Source organism: Nomia melanderi, chromosome 11 (assembly GCF_051020985.1).
Source record: "Nomia melanderi isolate GNS246 chromosome 11, iyNomMela1, whole genome shotgun sequence".
In the NCBI taxonomy this organism is placed as follows: Eukaryota; Metazoa; Arthropoda; class Insecta; order Hymenoptera; family Halictidae; genus Nomia; species Nomia melanderi.
The window spans coordinates 75,730-95,316 of NC_135009.1; the positions used below are offsets into that span (position 1 = coordinate 75,730).

At 34.6% G+C, this 19,587-nt stretch overlaps 1 protein-coding gene and 1 long non-coding RNA gene across 14 annotated transcripts in view; one reads left to right on the forward strand and one right to left on the reverse strand.

Moving 5' to 3' along the window:
- The window catches only part of LOC116427745 (uncharacterized), a 32,366-nt gene extending 20,904 nt beyond the window's left edge, over window positions 1–11,462 (forward strand). The window contains exon 3 of the long non-coding RNA XR_004235149.1: window positions 10,688–11,462. This is a non-coding gene — a long non-coding RNA (uncharacterized LOC116427745). The remainder of the gene's footprint in view (window positions 1–10,687) is intronic.
- sick (sickie) overlaps window positions 1–19,587 on the reverse strand; it is a 520,404-nt gene that overhangs the window by 40,946 nt on the left and 459,871 nt on the right. The window lies entirely within an intron of this gene.

Below are 19,587 nucleotides of genomic sequence, written 5' to 3' on the forward strand. Positions count from 1 at the left end.
ATGTCTGTATTGCAGTAAAAGTCTGCTTTTCCCAGTTGAATATGAATTTGAACACCATTTCCCTTCGTCATTCATACTTTCTTAGAAAGTTAACACTAAAAAAAATTGAAGTTAAATTCTAAATTTTCTTGTACGCTAACCAAAAGTGTTAGTTTGTTTTCCTATTTATACTATATTTTCTCAATAATTTTGCCATGAAAACAATAGAAAATGTTCTGTTAATGAATTTTATAATGTTTCTTTTTAATACACATATTTTGTATTATTCCGTAGGCAAATTTACAAAATATTTTGGTAAAATCTTAATACATCCCGGCACCAACCGATTTTAATAAAACCATTAAATGTTACAAGAAGTACACATTTTGAACAACTTTTTCCATTGAAAAAATGTCGCTGATATTTAATTTCTGAGATAATCGCGGAAAACTTTTACTACTACTACACTGAATACTTTATACGTGAGCGCGTCTGTGAGATAAACACAGCATAGCCACGCGGTCGCTGTGGCTTACATCAATGAGCTTGCATCGCCTTGGGTTACGTAGACGTTTCCTAATAAAAGTTAAGACAGTTCCAATCAGTGGCGACAATTTTAGACCTTTCTTCCTAGTATAGAAATGAGTTTCATATGGATAACAGATTTCGGTATAGGTAGGGCTGGTTGTTTTCTACAAGGGCGGAGGGGGGATACATTGTGTCGCTCCTTCATCGACGCTTTTGTTTTATAATTGCTGAACTTCTTCTGGTACAAAACCGATGATTTTTTAAGGTGATATTGTATCGTATTATTATTATCATTAATATTGTGTTCGATTATTATTATTATATTTATGTACCTATTACTTTTCTGAGGAAATTAAAGCTTGTGTTTCCATTTCACTGTTTTAATAACTATATTTATTTTACAGTTGATACAAACACTTTCACTTCGATAAAACCATTTAATTTTAAATTAGCAAAAATACATAAAATTTCGATTTCTTTCACTTTTTATGAAAAATCGAGAAATTCATATCAGAATAATTTTGACAATTATAAAATAAAAGTGTAGGTCAGATAACGACAGTATACAGTGCTCGCCCTCCTTCCACACCCGTGCCTAAAGAAACTAATACCACTTGTACCAATATCTATTGTCCAACAGAAACTCATTTTTATATGTACGAGGAAAGGTATGAAACTACCGCGATCGAGTCAACACTTTTGTAACGGAGCATGCCCATGTGAAATTTGGGAGGGCGACACACAGTGGGGTATTCGCCCGATTTGGGCGACCAAAAGTTCATTTTAAAAATTTTACCTGAACCGAAAAACTATTGCTGCTTGAGATAGCTGAGTATCTAAGGAACAATGTCCTACAAATATTGTTTTCCTTGGAGCACTCGAAAAGTGCTGAGGTATTCCGAAAGTTAGACATTTTTCGACTACGTGTTTTACCCTTGAAAGTCCTCGCAACATTTTCCACGTGTTTCGGAAAAGTTGTACAAATTTTTCTTCACTATCAAAGTTTTCAGCTAAGTGTATACTCTGCCTTTAATAGTTCATTACTATGTATCTTTTTATTATGTATCTTTATGTAAATGTCGATATTTTAACATAACTAACACATCATCGATATTTCATACAGTTGTACAACTTCACGAATGGTTTTGTTATAGAACAAGACGCGTCCCTGCGTTCTTCCCAGCGCAGTTGTATTCAATAAGGTTTTGAGATTGTTATAAAAAAATAAGATCATTCGTACAGGTCCGCCCTTTTCCTCTAGAGCGATTTGTTTACCGCGGCGCGCCGCAAACCTGGCGGCCGCGTGTCGCGACCTGCACTGTTTCGGAAAACCACTTTCTGAGGTCATTAAGTTTGATATTTCGAAATAAATCTTTTTCTTATAAAGTTACATCACTTTCAATTTCAGCAATTTTTCAACAGAAATTTCGAGATCCTTTAATTTTGCTCACTGGTACAGAAAATTTGCAAAAAATCAATAAAGTAAACAATTATATATTACTTATGATGTATTATTATGTATTATATATTATACTATTGTATATTACATCATGTAATGTATGATATACAAATATTTTTTTTTTTATTTTATATAATTATATGAAATTATATATAATTTATATTAATAACTTTATTGTCATATGCCATATAATTGCATATTATTATACATTATTATATTATATTTTCATATTTTCTTGTAAAAAATCGATATAAACCTGTCTTTAATTTTGACCGCTCAGATCGGGCAAATACCCCACTGTGATACTATGTTTGGCTCAGAGACGCGCTCACGTATAAGAATTCAATGTAGCGGTAGCAAAAGTTTTCCGCGATTATCTCGGAAACTAAATGTCAGCGACACCTTTCTCAAAGGAAGGAGTTATTCAGAAAGTACAATTCTTGCAATATTTAATGGTTTTATTAAAATCGGTTACCGCGGGAATGTACTAAGATTTTACCTTACCCTATAAGCATTAACCAAGAAGAAAACAATTTCAATAGGTTGACTGCCACTATAATCACCGATTATCCATGCTTCTGAAAGAAAAAACTACACCAGATAAGATGACTAATGTAGAATAATAGTGTTAAACACGTTCGCTATCAGCATTTGTTTCAGTGATGATCTTCTCAGTTGTAATATTCTATTCAAACCAACAAATCTTCTAAATAAAGTATTGAAACAAGTGAAACTGAAACGAGCTATTAATAATATCGATAGAATTAATTGTCTTCATGTAAAATATAGGATCACGACCGTTGCAAATATGACGTTGCTACCGAACATGTTAATAGTGTAAGTAACTACATAATGGCTCAAACATAGTGATGCTAAATAATTAATAATTGTTTCTATGTACATACATGTCTTTGTTACGAAAAAATAAATGATATATAAAACGATCAAGATTCTCGAGACAATGAACATGTTAAATATACAAATTTTTCTTTTATTACATATAATTTTTGAATAATAAATAACCAGATTATACGATTTTTAAAGCATCTTTAAATTCTAAATTCACTCCTAAATATATTTGAAACTTTTTATACAGCGCTCCCTGTATTAACGATCTCATGATCGTATCGGTAACAGAGATTTTAATAAAAAAAAGGGGGGGGGGAGGCGTATTGAAGAGACCATTTATATGTACGCGCATACTGCTTCAATGATTCTTGCCGTTCGAGTCCTGAGCTATTCCGTTACGAGAGGCCAGAATCATTGCATCAGTGTACTTCTAGCCGTAATTCGAGCAATAAAATCTCAACTACTTTAGTCGGAGCTCCATCGATGCAACGAATGAAAGAGGCTTTTAAAGGAATTCCAAGAAAACGTTTCTTCGTTGTACGTGTTTTCAACTAGTGCCTTGTACTATATCCTGACATAATTGTGTATGAATTTTTAATGAAGAACCCCATTCTTATTGTAGGCAAGGTTACGTCGTAAACGTTTGGACAAAAATTAATTTGCCCATCCTCTGGTGTATGTTATATATGTACATACTTCGAAGAAATAGAAATTTGTTACTTTCCGGCGCGAAAATGGCAGTATTAATGAATTTATTATTATTGAATGAAATGAAAAAATAATAAAGAAAGTGAGAAGATAATTTGAAGAATTCATGTAAAATCTATTAGCAAGCGAATATGCATAGATCTGAATATTATCGAAACAACGTTTTATTCGAATAAATTTTTACATTAAATTTCATTTTATTTCGAATCGTCTTGGTTACATTATCTCACTGATAGTTTTTGATAAAGAAATTACTTTAATATTTAGTACTTCATTTGGAATTTAGATATTTTTTTATATGAAAGTTTTATTTTATAGATAGATGATAATATTTCATTGGCTATGTATATTTTTAATGCACTGATATATGTATTTGCTAAATTAACAAAATAATTGCTTATAGTTTCGTATTATCATTTAAAATTATCATATATATTTAGCAAATAAATAATTTGAAAATGATTGAAATATTCAAATAAAATTTCGAAATATTTGTTTTATTTAAATTATCACTGTAGATCCACACAAGTAACACTGATAAGAATTCTAATATTTTCCATTATATTTCACATTGACGATCTGTATTTCTACATTTCTCCGCGCTAGAATTTTTAAAACACTTCGTTTATAAATTTGATGACAGAAAATTAAATAATAACTGAAAATTGATTTACTGTCGCTATATGTTTCGTCGATAGCTTCACCTTTAACCTATCTGTAGAACATTAAGTTGACATCTAATGCTTTTAAATCTACCGACGAAAATGTGAATATAAATATACTAATATACCGCTCGTAAATGAATTTTAATATAGTTGTATCGCGTGTATGTAGATGAGAATATTTACCTGTTTAAGCAAAGTACAAAAATTCCGTAATTCCAAAAAGATGCCAAATAGAACCAAAAAGAGTTGATAAAGTTGATTACCACGATAGCATACATCGAATTCACAAGCCATGTATGTTATTTACGTTCGAGTAATAGAGCAAAACTCTGCATCACTGATGTAACTTTCACAAAAGCATCAATAATTTATTAAGTATTATTAAAGATGAATCATATTCAACTAAAAAATGGAAGCGTATGTTAGATCACTTCCCGAGACCAATACACCGTCAAAAAGTATAGAATAATTGCTTGGGTCTCGAAAAGATCGTTAATTACTCCGAGCCGCCCACACTTTCCACATCGCGAAAGAGCTTTCACATACTCGAATAAAATTCTCCTTTGTATTACCTGTAATGACGGACAACTCCTGTGCCTGTACTTCCTAGTCGCAAGTTCCCACCAGGGAATGACGTTCCCGGTGCTCCTCGGCTTAACTGGATCGCTGACCGCGTGTTCGTAGAGCGGCTCGAGGATCGGCACATTGCCGGAGAGCCTCCTAACAGGATCATTAGCAGTCTGATCTTTCGCGAGATTTCCCCTCCTGGGCAGAGTAGCGAAGCCGTTGTATCGGCAGTTATCGTCACCGCCTTTGTCCTCCGGCTCCGATTCCAGGGAATTATGCCTGGTTCTGCGGTAGGATGATCTTGCGAAATGGTCCTGCCTTTGGAAACCCCGACTGGTTCTGTCAAACTGGCCATGTAGTATGACATCAGTCGCGTCCACCAAGTAAAGTGGAAGAACCAAGTTCTTCGAATTGATGCGATTAGAGTAATACTCGTGGTCGACGCTGATATCTATGTCGCTGGTGCAAGATCTGTTCATCGACGACGATCGGACGTGTACAGGTCGTTCACCGTCGAGGACATCTTCGCTGGACTTGTGAAGAGGCCTCGAGGAGACTCTGGACCTTCTAGACGGCAAAGTATCGTACCGTCTCTTCAAGTAATTGTCCGATGGTTTTCCTTCTACCTGTGAGTCGTGCGTGTTACTTTTCTCGTGTAAACCGTTTTGTGGTCGTAGACCGTCGAAATTGGAACTCGGTATGATCTTATCCTTTCTTAAATAAGATTTGTTGATCGCGTCCACTCTAGTGCGATTCTTTCGAATCGTACTGGTGATCGGTAACCGATCCACCGATCGAACCGCTGACGGTCTGTCGTCGTCGGTGGATGACATCTCGTCTTTGGACTCAAGCTCGTCGGATCCCTCCGCACTGATCAGATCTTGCTTCAGGTTCAGCGAATTTTTCGAAAAATTGCTCAGCAGACTGATCTTCGAGTCATCCGTTCGTTGGACTTCGCTCGACAACGACTCGCTGATCGCGTATAGAGACTCTGTGGACTTCGTGGAGGACGTTGTTGTCGATCCTGTGGAATGTCTGGAGGTGCTATCTATGGAGGACGACCTGGGCAGTGGTTTCGGAGGAACTTTTCCAAATCGGTTCCTCGATGCAGAATAATTCTTTACGCTCTCGGTCTTGTCATCGTCTAGCTGCTTCTCAGTTCCCTCGACAAGATTTTCGCAGAAATCTGAAGATATAGGCGGCATCGGCGCCATGTCCCTTTTCCTAACGTAGCTAGAGAAGTTGCATGATTGATCGAGAAGTTCACCTTTAGCGATTTTATTGATCACTCCGTAAGCGGAGTTCTTCGAGTTCGAAGAGGACTTCAGTTCCTCGTAATTCTTGTCGATTTCCGCGATGTTCTTATTGATGTCTTCAATATACTTAGCCGTGGTGCGGTAAAGATCACCGCTAGGCACGTAATTCCCATCAACAATGACGATCCGACGATCGCGTCTCGACTTCGCCAGAATATTCGGAACCGCATAAATCGGTTGTCTCTCTTTGGTACCATTAATCCTCCTACCGTCAACAGCAAAATTCCTCTTGTCGTTCTTCCTGATCTGATCGGAACTGTTAAAAAATCCTTGTGTCTCCTTTAACTTCTTCGAACTCGAACCGATCACAACAGCAGGTCCGAAGGAGTCGATCAACTTGGAGCGATCGCCGATGGTATCCGCTCCCTCGCGAAGCTTGCCTTTCGACCGGAAAGACTGCAAAGCGATTTGCTCGTTGCGCTGGCATTCCTCGACGGGCACGGTATCATAAACGCAGTCCTCGGCGCTATCGTTTTGCGTGTGAAACTCTTGTTTCCTCTCGTTCGCTTCTCCAGCGGAGAACGTCTTCAACTGTCCTTGACCGTTCGCCAGCTGGTCGCCGGGCTGCTGGGCGTAATCGTTTCGACCTTGCTCAACCTTGCAGAACGTGTTCAGCGTCACCGGCTTCCGCTGCTCCAGCAGGCCCGTCTTCTTCGATCCGCGCAGCGTTCCATAGTTCTCGATCAGCAGGCAGTCGTTGCTAAAATCGGACCACCTGGGCACCTGGGCCAGGTCGCCGGACGCTATCGGGAAATTCGATAGCCGGGGCAGAGCGTATGGGCCGCCGGCCTCCTTGAGCAGCTCCTCCGAGTCGGACCTATAGACGGCCCGAGGCCGGCTGCGACCCCTCGACCTTATGGTCGCGTAGCCGTCGTGGATGCGGCGCGAACACACGTTCAGATCCATCGTCGATGGCTCAGAACGCGCCAGATGGAATTTTTGGCATTCTTAAGCCTCGCCGGGCCGCCGTTAATCAACACATACCGTGCGATAGAGTTCTAGACAAGTCCTCGGACGCATGTTCGTTTGATAATGTTCTATCGGGATGCGAGTCACTTGCTGGATGCCACTGTGGAAATAATTCGCTGTCTGTTATTCGGGGTCGGTTGGACGCTTTCGCGGAATCGCGGTTACGTTGGGTGTTACGCTCGTAATACTTCCTTGGTTGAAACTGTGTTTAGTACTAATGTGTAAGGATTATGTTTGAAAGAAATATTTTCTCATTGTTAAATTGTAATTTATCTTGATTTATTCTCGGAATTTGTTGCTTTTGGAACTTAGTTCCAGACAGATTCTGTTTACGTAGATCCAGTGGACTGAACACTTTGACTTCTATGACCTGAGTTCAGGTGACACAGTTATTTGTATTGATCTAAAAATTTTATTAAAAGTTTACAAAAAATTGTTCGATTATTATCAATACATTTATTGATTGATAAAAAACTTTGTTTAAGAAATTAAAACATCTGAGAAATGAGAAAGAGAGCAATCTCTATAATAAATTATGACTTCATAATTTTTGGTTCGTTATGAAAATTGTTTTAATTGCACAAGATTTTAATGAGTGGCCAATTCAAATCAAAAGGGGATACGACAGTAAACATTTATCCTTCAACCAAGACAAAGTATGAAAAAGTTTATTTAGTCGTTTGACCTTTAATTTAGCTATACACTGTAGTTAATGATTCATTTTGCTCTACAAATCAAATAAACTGGCAGGTTTATGTGTTCAGTTTTATTCAACCCAGTTCTGTTAAAAAAGAAACAGAACTATCGCTGTGATAGACGTCGATCCTTTCCTTATTCTGTTCATTACGCGAACTGTGTTTCAAACATCTATGATCTAGATTCGCTGAAGAGTGCGTCATTCATATACACAGAGTAGCGTATGACGGTACTCTTGATTTTTTAACGCTTCACATTATTCTAATGGCGAATGTTGCAGATACGTTTAATTAAATTTCCTTTACTAATCATTCAATGATACTATGATACAACGATACGAATTTCCAACTGCGTTATTTCTTTCAAACTGCTGTATGTTTTACATCGTGTAATATACAAAGCTATTTTTCTAATAATAAATGTAACAGCTGCTGCATGACTCTGATCAACAATTTAGGTATGCATTTTTACGAAACGCATACTACCGTATAATACCATTTTAATGTAAGAATATAATAGTAATAAAAAAAGTTATTGGACTAATGTATTATTGCTAAACAATGGACCGTTATAGAAATTAGAATTCTAGTTCTGCTACACATGAAAGTATAATTACTTTACATTCAGTCTGACTACAATTTTGATTTTGCCTAAGTTTAGTCAAAAACATTTTTTATAAGTACATAAAGATATTCAATGTATCTGTCCAATATAGGTTTCTCTAATGACGTTTTTGAACAACATTCCATAAATAAGTACAACAAAACATAGTTTTATGTTTCGTTAGAATAAAAATTGTTACAACAGAGATTCTGCTCTTCTTAGCAATATATAAATACATTGGAAACTATTTCAATCGTTTCTGCAAATTATGAAAAGTATTGCTGGCACTTCAGAAGTAAAGCTGTTTGCATTTACTTTCGGTCTAAACTATGTAGATTCGCATCAACCAGTCTTCCTGGTTAATTGAATTGAAAGAGTATTGCCATAATACGGCTAGTCAAGGTCTTTATTCCTCGATTAATGAACAAACGAAAATGTGTCGCTCGAGACGTTTTATGTAACGAATTACATTGCGAAATGGCAGAGCAAAACCAGCACTGTCGCAACGTAATGATCATCAGACGTGGCGCATGATGTTCAGAGACGTGTAGCTTAAAGAAGATTACAAACAGCAGCTCGTGTTTGGAATGGCTGTCGTAACAGTATCATTGATAACAAAATTTGATCTCGTGCGAGATGCTGTAACGGAATAAGTGTACAGCTTCCAGTTTGGATTTAATTTCGATAGAGAAAACGTTCAAGGAAATCATCCAATCAGAGTCTAGATTAATCGGCGTGAATGGGATGTATCAAGGAAGACATAATGATAAGTCTTTGCTCAGTAATTGATTAAACAAAACGAGAACGCAAAAGCGTGCTGGCGTATCTTCAGTAATTTCTCAAGTGGACAGCTTTATTTCTTCATTGTCACTCTGTAGTTGACTCGGAATAGGGTAAGATTGCGCGCGTAGGTGTGGAAGAAACGTAGTTCCTAATGTGATGCTTAGAAACTGTTTTGCAATTTATAAGTGGGACTGAATTGAAAATAACATTTGAATTTCGGAAATTATTGTTAATTCTGACTGTGGAACGAGAAAATACTCACCCTATGAATTATTGTAATTGATGTATGGAGATTATATGAGCAGACTTTAATGTAATACATTTCTTATTAATTTTGAAATTCAAAATTCGGCTTCTCGATAGAAAGAAAAATGATTGTTGTTGATAGACTTAATTGTTCGCTCAAATCAAAACTTGTGAATAAAGACATTTTTAAATATAGAAAGTTTTCTTAATCTCTAATTAACAATGATCAATAATTGATTCATATTCGGAAATTATGTGTATGCACATGTATGTGTACAAATCCACGAAAGTTATGCTATGAAATACATAGTAAGAACAATTTTAATTGTGAAACTACATATTAGTACGTTTGTTGCATTATCAATTCGAGGATGACGATTGTTATTCCAACCATTAAATCTTCTTCACCGTATTCTTCGTTTTCATCGCAATATTGGATTATTATCAGAAAATAAAATTTTCAATGCTTGTTTCAACTAGAATATGGTAATTGATTATTCCGTACGCATGTTCATAATGACACCGTAAGAGAGTTCATGAACTACACGCTCGAGTTACAGACGGCATGAACAACGACGATAGTCTCTGACCCAGATCGGCCAAGAGGAGGTCTTAAGTCACTAACTAAACTAATCGTTTATCTAACATTAAAAGAGTGCAGTTTCTGATACGACGGTCAGGCGTACTTCTAACGGATGTTAGTAATTAAAAGCATCTGTTGGCACAAATGGAACTAGGTTATCAGGCATTTTTTAAGCTTTTCATTTGTTTATCGAAGTATAGCTTTGTAAAGCATTTCATAATTTATTGAACCGGATAAGAGTCGGTTTCTCTCGCGTAAGATCAATTTGTTAGAAATAAATTCTTCGCTTCAACAGATAACGAAATCGCTGCAACACAATTAGATTATTGGAAAACCTAGTTTCGATTAGTTCCATTAGTTCGATTAGTTTGTACTTTATAAATAGACTGTGAATCTTTATAGAAACTCAAAATTAAACAAATATAATTAGAAACATAGAATTGCAACAGAAAATTATTCTAAACTAATTCTACAAAAAATTTAATAGTGAATATTTTTTCTTATTGTGCACATTCAGTGCAACGTTGAACTTTCAAATTGTTTATGAATAAACATCCGCAGTTCAGTTATCAAACAGAGGCATTAGTAATATCAGTTTTAATGACTTATTGTGAAGAGATACAAATTCTGAAATGTTATAAGCACACTACCGGTAATTGCGACGATTTCATTTATGGAAGATGTGGCATTTATTAACATTGCAACGTAAACGAATCCTTTGTTCTCTTCTTTCCAGAAAAATGTTCTTCATTCCTTGGGCACGTTTTTGCGACCATCAAGATAGCCAGCTGCCTTGCGAACTTTGCGTTCGTAACAAGAGCATAATTACAGCTGTGCGACCTTAGTGCTGCAGAATAATTTTTCTTTCTTTTTTTTACACGTTGATCGTTAGATCAATAATATCGTATGATTTTTTCCAAGTGGAATTTAATTAGTTCCCTGTGTGCAATCTTATTCACTTCCACAAATATGTCACAGCAGAGATTTCTATTAATTAGATTTTGCAGTTTCTTCAGTACAGTTTGAAATTAAGAAAAATTGAAATCAATAGAAGAATGTAATGTAACTGGTTTTTTAAGAATAAATTTGTGCAGACTTCTTGAATTCTTATATCGATATTTCCAAATATTTCATCCACGTTCAATATAAAATTCGTTAGAAAAGTGGAATTTTAATTTAAAAACATTATCCTTAAAGATACAGTCTATTAATCTACTTTTTCTTATTTAATAAAAATGTCTTCAGCGTTAATAAGGAAATAAAAATTAATTTAGCATAAAATATATATAAAATTAATTAACGTTTCTTATCAAAGATAAATTGTTTATTAACGCGCATACTATTTGTATAAGTAAAGCAAAATCCCACTTGTGTTAACCAAAACTCGCATATTGCGTTAATTTAAGAAATGCCAATTTAAATTTTCAAATACAAATTTATGATTGTAAATCTACATGAATGTAATTTCTTTTAAAATCAATGAAAAATCTTATCGTTAGATCTCAAACATATTGAATGATTCCATTAACTTTGTTCTCTTGTTGTTTCAGTTTTACGTAATTTCAATTGAACTATCTTTAAATCAAAGCAATTTAATAAAAACCTTTATGCGAAATTGGAAATTCTAATTTTTAAACTCCGATTGGTTAAAATTCCAATATCCGATAAGTTCACGAATTTACTGTAGCATCGCAACAGGTGCATTGATATTAAAACTGCTCCTCTTAACGAATCGTTCACACACCTGCTCTTGAACGTTCGTTTCCATTTGATTCGAGTTCAGTTTGAATTTAAAAATAATTTAAATCTAAAAATATTCCGGAGAGTTTATGTTATTTTTGTGTTGCATTTTCTTTGGAATTTAATATTAATGTCTGTTGCTGACCACAGGAAACCATTGGCAGTTAAAGATTTAAATGGTTGAAAATTAATTCTCCGTACAATTCCAATTGAAATTCCCTTTAATTACAACGATCAGTGCTGTATCAGAATTATAATATTAATACAGTGTACACAGGTACTTATGTGTATCGACGTACTACTTGCAGCTTACGAGTATTAGCTAATAAAAATAAATGATTCTAACAGAGAAATAGTTTTATGTTTTTTACCGTTTAAGATTTCTATGGAGAAAACTGATAACAATTTGTTGACTTTTGTATCACTTAATCGTGTAAAAGTATTTATGATAAACAAAAGTCTATGATTTCTTAAACCTTTAACTTACTTTTATAATTTACATTATCTATAGCGAACCTTTGTAATAAGTGATCAAACACACTTGTATATTTTATATCAATGTATGAATTAAATGAATTAAACAATTTATTTAAATTTCGTAGTTCTGTTGCCAATGATACCTATTTATTCTTAAGACATTGAAACGTTAAAACAAATAATGTGCTGTATTTTCAATTATGTATACAAAATAAATTTCTGTCAGAATTTATACAGATACTTAAAAATTTCTACACATTTGTAAGATCAAGGTTTTCGATATTATCATACTATCGTCATCGATGACTCATAATCAACAATAATCACAAAAAATGTATTCGATACCGCAACTTCATTTATTGCTGCCTCTTCTGCTGATCACGTACGATTATGTTTTTTTCTCAATTGACTGTTTAAATAGACTTCGCCTATTTCATAAAAGTATCAGGAATATTATCAGCAGCATAAATTTATATAAATTGAAATTTTAAGTGATGTAAAGTGTGTGCACAATTTTTTTACCTATATCAAATGATAATATCTTGTATTAAAAATTATTCTTTGTCAAGTTAAAATTGAATGCTTGCAAACCAATTATTTTTAACCCTTTCGAAATAACGGAACACATTTATTATATGGAAAATGCGTTGAACCTTCAAATCAGTGGTGGTAGATATTTAATAATACAAATAGGCATATATATATATATGTATATACGTGAACTTTCCTAAAACTAAAACTTTTGTAATTTTACGAAACACTTGCAGCAAACTCGTGGAGCAACAATTAAGACTCAATGTCGCAGGCTTTTGTCATCGTTGAAAACACGCCTACAATCAATAGTTCCATAAACTGAAAGATATTCATTCTGTGTATGTACAAATAACAAGCGTAATTTATGTTCGCCACTGAGTTGATGTTTCCAATAAACAAACGTTTGTGTTAGTGTTTTCAGTAAACCAGTTTTCTATTAGCCAGCGAATTTCGCAACTATTTCTGCAACGGTCGGAGCGCGTTTCTTGGCCCATCCTAAATTCTTCCCGTTATATCGCGGCTCACCGATTCGACCTATCGAACCTGCAGGCATATTCCAGCCGATTTACATTAAACGTTACGAGACCACGTCGCGAAGCCACGTTACGATACTTCGCCTCTTTGAATGGTATCGATTAGCATAATGTGTCGCCTATCACATGCCTGCCGCACACGGTTACGATATGGAAACGAACCGTGCTGTTTTGCACGATGCGGTAAATGTAATTTTTATACCTTGGCTCTAGTCGGCCGAAGAGCGGCGGTCGCATAAAAAGTGAAGAAGTATGGGGACGGAAGAAAACGGGGATGTGGAAGTCAAGGTTGGGCTGCATCGAGAATTTCAATGAACAGCGTGCAGGGTGCGATGGACGTTATAATATTGTGCACTTAACCCCTTGCCAAACAATATCGTGTCAGATTCCTGATGAAGGTCTCAAACTGAAATTAACGAAGTTAATTGAATCTCAATTGTCTTGAGTTCTAATTAAATATTATATTTCTGTTATCAATTGCTTTGTTTCTAGTAAGTAATTAATGTCAAGCATAATTATTGTGGACGCAGTCATGAAAGAAATCATAGGACGAAGGGGTGAACACGTTTGCGACCTTATATAACTTCCCAAAGTCTGTAACTAAATATCGTGAGGGTCTACTATTTAAATGTGTATCAATACAAAGAATATGTGGTAGGATTATGTTGTCAATAGTAAGTCACAGATTTTGAAATGATGTAGGATTAAGTGATTTTTGATTTTCTAAAATATATAAAATGATGTGAAACTAGATTATCGTAATTTTTCTAAAAAAAAAATTAAAAATAATGAGAAACTACGTTACGAGTTTTAAACGCATTAAAAGATGGATGATTTTTGAAGAAAATGTAATCAAGAAATTTGTAATCGAAGTCATTCCTACTCTGTTGTTTAACATTACAACTACCAGATGAATTAAAATTTGAAAATTTTTTTCTTACATCATGTCATACTTGATGGATGGTATCTGAACTAGATTCACTGATAATGGTATCATAGAAGAACCATATTAAATAAACCGATACTGTTTGTTCTTTACTTACGTATGTCATATAGATTAATAATACACATATATTGAACCAGTCTCATCTTTTTATATGTTGTTAAAACAAGTCAGACTGACAAAAAGATATTAGTAGATACGATAAATAGGACAAGGGAAAAATAAAAAAATAAAATAGGTATTATGATTTTATAAAGAAATTACAATGTTATGAAGGTGTTCGAAATTTTCTCTTAGAAAAATAAAAATTTTGTAACTTTGAATGAACGAATGATAAGTTACATTTAATGAATTATTTTTAAATATTATATAAGAAAAGTGGATTTTCAATCTTAAATAATCGTATAGATTAAACATTTTTATCACTTTTGGGTGATGTGAGTATTGATAAGTTAAATCCACGGATAATAATTCTCTGAATATCCTATATTATTACTCGCAATCGAAACCTTAAAAAGATTTAAGAGATTCATCGATGATAATTCAACGTTTGATAAGATCGCACTTTTTTACTCTTCAACTTCTTAACTAAAGTGGTTCAATTCACATATAATTCTTATAAAAATGCACAGTGATATCTCGAATACGAAGTATTATTACTAAAGTGTTTAGAAGTTATTCTATTGATTGTCTCGATACAGATAAAATATTCTTGGTATAGACTAGATTCTTGTACACTATATCATTAAAATATTAATTCACATTTAATATTATATTATGAGATGAAATAAAACAAGTTTAGCTGCGATTTGTGATTCTCGTGTATTACGGAATACAATATTTGCTCCTTGATTTTTCCAAAAAATAATAGTACTATTTAATATGTCTTCATATTTATGCATAATTCGGGACGTTGAATTTTATAACACAGATTTATTACATTGATATTTAGATGCAGATACAGTAGTAGAGAAAAACATACATTCAAAGAAAAAATAGCTTCCGTGATTGCATAAGAACTAATTAACGATTCAGCTACTCAGAGAATCATATTCTGATGCAATCAAAAGAAGTTTTCCTTTGCATTCCTAAGACTACGTTTGTCACAAAGAATTCCTCGAGTGTTTTTTCAAGTCATACAGTCTCACGTCGAAAACAAGCAGTATATTACAGATGAATTCGAAAAATTACGCCATTAAAGCAAAGCGGTCCATGAAACAATTCCGTTTCTAATAACAAAAACGGGAAATCATTCAAGTACTTCTGCTGTTCCCATTCTTCTCCTTCGAAATTAACAATATTCTATAACAGGCTTGCCTATATTGCAGGCCATTCGAACGTACCACGAACATAACTTCCGGAAGGCTTGGCAACCGCAACGAAATCGACGAAAACAAATTTGCAATGCGATCCTGCCCCGTTTAATCCGTTAGACAAGGTATATGTCATCTTAACCGTCAATTATTCCATATTTTCCTAAAACTCCTTTGTCATCTTAAATTTAATGTATTTTATATTATGGTTTACTGTTAGATACGTTTTATTGGTAACGCTACATTTGTACGTAAAAATAAATGTAGTGCTTAATTAAATATCTTTATAAGAATTAGAACCGTTTCATCTAAAGGCAGCTTAATCACAACTGTCTAGTTGTTACTATAGGTATAGAGTGGACTGATGACAATGACTTATATTGAATAAATTTCTTTAATAGAAGTTGTGTACTGCAAAATGATTTATTACTATACTGTCGATATTTATACTTATATAATTATAATTATAGGCACTTTATTAAAAAGAAAATTAGAGATTGTATCTCTCCAAATTGCTTTCATTATTAAACAAAAATCATTCGAGGATTATTTTGAATGTCACTTTTTCCCATATTAACAACTACGTTTTATGATACGATACCGTAAGCAATATTAAAATGAATGTAAGAATCTATGATAGAATCTATGCCCTCGAAACGTCCTCCATGGAAAACGAAATCAGTTTCAATAGTACAAATACAGTATATACAAAACATTTGATTAAAAAACATTTTAACTTAATGTTTAAAAATATCAATAGAATACCATCAAAAATGGAATGTGCAGAGAGTATCAGTGATCTTATTATCAGCAAAAATGAAGAAAAACGAAGAATGAAAAGAAATAATTCCCAGGTCCAAAAAAATCCACCGATAACCATGCAAGTGTTAACAGTTGAAGAGTATTTGTAGAAATGATAGTAAGTGGCAAACTTCAAAATTTTCGAAAGGAAAAAGAAGTTCGCCAACCTTACGTTGAATATATCGTATCATTAATATTTGAACTAGCGAGCGTTTCATATGATTAACGTGTAATCCTTACAAAAATTGTAATAATAGATCGTTTTCAATTTCTTTATATACTCATTATAGCATTCGAGTAAAACTATTTGTTTTTAAAATCCTGTCGGATATTTATAAGCAGATATTTATAATATTTAACACTTTTAAGACATCGATAATCGCGAAATAAGAAAACTAGAATCAGTCGTATTGACTGGTACCGTAGTTTTAGTGGTAAACCAAAATAATGACGTCTTTCAATATCGTCAATATCACTTGTCAATATCTTCCCATAAAAACGAAAATTGCTCATAAAGTATATACCACAGGATAACAAAACAACTAAAGTTGTTCTAATTTTTGCACATACAATTTTTCGAAAAACTTTTCAGTTTACATTGTCTCTAAAGACATCTAACAGGTTCCAGGCCAATTTCCATGCCATTGCGTATAAACGAGACATATTTTTTACGCGAGTTTCGTATTTACGCAGAAAATTATAACACTATTTACGCGATACTCATACGCGATCTGAATTTAGTGACACTGAGTAAAAGTGAGTTTTATTCTCAGAAATATTGTTATTGTAATTTCCTCCTGAAACCATGTGAAATAAGTATGTATCTCAAAAACTTATACCAACATTCCCCTCGAATATTTTTTTTTCTTTTGTACCGACAGACTCTACTTACGCGATTGCCATTCGCGCGAAACGAATCCACGTGGAAGCCTGAACCGAATAGACTTTTCCCCTGTCACGGTCGGCCCATGGATATTCAGATCTGCAGACAATAATAGGGAAGAAATGAGGGATAAACAAACGTTGCGCACGGTGTCGGAAAGAAGAAAAAGTTCCGCGCGTGTTGCTCAGCGCCGCGTCTTTGTCGCGGGGAGCGAGGATACGCATGCAACGCAGGTGCATTCTCTTCGCAGGAAGGGACTCATAAATATTAATATTTCGAAGACGTCGATACGTCACGCGCGCCGTACGCAACGCTCGCGTCGTTAGGGGGTTTTCTTCTTGGGCCGGCTCCCTGTTTTCCGCCGTTCGCATTTTCTTCGTCTTTCACCCGATCACGTTCGGATTTCTTGTCATCCGTCGTCGCTCACCGGCGCAGTCACGTTTCTTCGTAATTTTCGAAGAACATCGCCTGGTCTGCGGCATATGTCGGGGACCTTGATGGAACGTCTTCTCGATGAGGATTAATTGACGCGGAGCCCCACAGATATTTTCTGTCGTAAACCGAGTTGCGCAATTGCCCGGATCGTTCGATATTACACGCGCGCAAAAATCCTCGGGAATTCGGACTTTAAATTCCGCTCATTAGGCGGCGAACGAAGTTTTCCTTTTTGATGCTGTGAAAAATATAAACGCGTTTGTACATTTCAGATATACCACGTGTATTGATACTCTTTTCAAATTTACCGTCGCGTTAATATCCGTTGCTGAATTACCAACGCTTCTTCACTGCTGATCGCAGCGAACGTTTTATATAATATGCTTGAAATAGGTTAACGTTTAAAGAAACTTTCGTGTGGAAGGATCTTGCATTTAAATATACAAATACCTATTTCGTGTTCACTCGTATACTTATGAACATTGTTTTCGTAATAATTATAAAACTTTTCATTGAGAAGTAATAAAAGCGGATTTAATATAATAATCTCCAGAACTAAAAAATACACTCATGTTATTCAGTTCTTAAGTTTCCATCGCGCTGCGTTATTAACTAGCAAAGTTAATTATTAACAACAGCTAATTTGTAAAATAAGCTGTTGAAATTGGTCAAGCAATCGAGAAACTACTTGAAAAATTTTCTCATCGAATACTTGCTAATTTTTCGACCATGAACAGTTGTAGGATCATCGAAAACTAACGGAGCCTTGAGGTTAATAAGGAAACAAATAAATAATGATACATTTAACAGTACAGCTGCGGAGGTAGGTTTTTAGATTTTTCGTGACGTTTACGCGGCGCATTCTTGGTGCCCGTTACAGTTGCCCGGAGCAGCTTCTTTGAGTTAATAGCGAATCTCGAGAGGAGAAAAGACAAGAGAGCGCATTGTATGTGTTGCGTACACACGACGAATTATCTTATCAGTGCAGATGACTGTAGGCGAAACGAGATAGACGAAAGAATCAGGATCGCGACGCAAGAAGACACGCTCGGTTAATTGTAAGAAAAATCGCGCAGCCGGAAGCGGCTACGAGATGAGTATGTGGCACGTGTGAAAACTGAAAGTAAAAGGAGCTTGGTCTTGTGTTGTACATAGGAACAAGCCGGAACTGTTACACTTTATTATGGAGATTTCGATATTAAGAGCAGGTGACATAACAAGGTGAACGTCTCCGGCATCTGTGGACGTTAGTTTAAATACCTCTGTGTCTGGCAACGTTCGAACCGCATAACCGACACTTGTAATAAAATACTGCCACAGCTTTTCTTATTTATTACGTAAGAAATATGCGATAGAATGGTAAATATACGTTAAATTGCTGAAACGACTACTATTCTAAAGGGTGTTTGGTTTTAGGAACATCCTGTGTTTCAAATTAGGAAGCAAAAATATTCAAGTTCTTCTATATACAACATGCAGATTTTAATTAGAATAGTCTAATATGATCGGATTAATTTAATTCCTTTGATACATGTATTACTCCGATATAGGAAAATTTAAAATTCGAAGTCAACATTTCTTCATTGTTCTAATAAGTTTGGAAAAAATGAATTTCCAGTTGTTTCTATTACGACGTACTTTTTTGAAAAGATCTTGAGAGATTTAAAGATAATGGGGAAACGTTACAAAAAGACTGTAATTTTTGTTCATTTTTCACGAAGGATTAAACTTTTTCACAGAGGATTTAAAATATAACAATGGAAAAAATCTACAACGTGTCTTCGTAAGCATAAATTTATCATTGTTTGTAGATACATACAACTGGCGTGAAAAAAAAACAAAGCAAAGCTGAATAACCGGATTTTCCCTTCAATCGTTCTAGTTAAGACAAAGCGCTTAAACAATATAGGAATCGTCGTTCTTTCCAACAATTTATCGAATAGTAGTACACCACAAATAGAACGTATAACCTTTTGC